Below are 1,375 nucleotides of genomic sequence, written 5' to 3'. Positions count from 1 at the left end.
GTATTAAGGAAATTCAGCATGCAAGACTACAAAGGGGTCAAAATTCCAATGCCCACAAATGGCCATCTAAGCACTGATGAAAATGGTCAAGACTTTTATCAAAAGGTATACTGCTCCATGATTGGCTCTTTATTGTACCTATGTGCATCTAGGCCAGATATTATGCTTAGTGTTTGCATGTGCGCCCGATATCAAGCTACACTGAAGGAATCACACCATAAGGATGTGAAGCATATTCTTCGATACTTAGCTCACACAACAACACTTGGATTATGGTATCCCAAGGGCTCTACTTTTGATCTCATTGGATATTCCGACTCTGACTATGATGGCGATCGCGTGGACCGCAAGTCAACATCTGGCACATGCCATTTCCTCAGACGATCTTTGGTCTGTTGGTCCTCGAAGAAACATAACTGTGTTTCTCTCTCCACTGCAGAAGCTGAGTACATTGCTGCTGGATCGTGCTGTGCTCAATTACTATGGATGAAGCAAACACTCAAGGACTATGGCATCAACGTGAAGAATGTGCCTCTCTACTGCGACAATGAGAGCGCTATCAAGATTGCTCATAACCCAGTTCAGGACTCGAAGACAAAGCACATCCAGATTCATCATCATTTTCTTTGTGACCATGTGTGAAGGGCGACATCTCCATCGACCATGTTAGCACTGAAGATCAGCTGGCCGATATCTTCACTAAGCCCTTGGATGAGAAGAGATTTAGCAAGTTGTGGTGTGAGCTAAATATGCTAGAATCTTCGAATGTTCTCTGAAATGGACACACCTCTTAACACTTATGCTGACTTGATGACTTAGATGTGCAACACACGAAGTAACGTTTTTCTTCAATTAATGAAGACTAACCCTCTAAGTGTGAAGAAACTAATGAAGAAATTGATTCTCAGAGCCCTACGACAATTGTACGCAGTGTCTGAAACCAGCTTTCTTATACGGTGGGTTACGCCACCATCCAAAGTTGAAAATCTTCAATTTGAGTTTTTTCTTCGTTTTTGAAATTCCTCAGTTTTTCAAATTCTTCAACTTGCAATGTCTTCACTATTTCTGTCGTTTATCTTCATTTGAATATATATATATATATATATATATATATATATATATATATATAGGACAGGTCTATTTTATTACCGGTAACAGAATATTATTCTGTTACCCCTCGGCCTATAAGGGGCGTGAAGGAAAAAAAAGGAAACCCAGCCCACCCACTCCCGCATCCCCATCTCCGGCTGGATCCCGGCGATGGCCAGCTTGCCGCCTTCTCCCCTGTCTGGACCCCGGTGATGCCCCGCTCCCACCTTCTCCCCGGCTGGATCCCGGCGCCGCCCCGCCCCCACCTTCTTCCTGGCGCCGCCCC

Source organism: Triticum dicoccoides, chromosome 5B (genome assembly GCF_002162155.2).
Source record: "Triticum dicoccoides isolate Atlit2015 ecotype Zavitan chromosome 5B, WEW_v2.0, whole genome shotgun sequence".
Lineage (NCBI taxonomy): Eukaryota > Viridiplantae > Streptophyta > Magnoliopsida > Poales > Poaceae > Triticum > Triticum dicoccoides.
The sequence above is the reverse complement of the archived record's forward strand: the minus strand, read 5'-3'. Positions refer to the sequence as shown.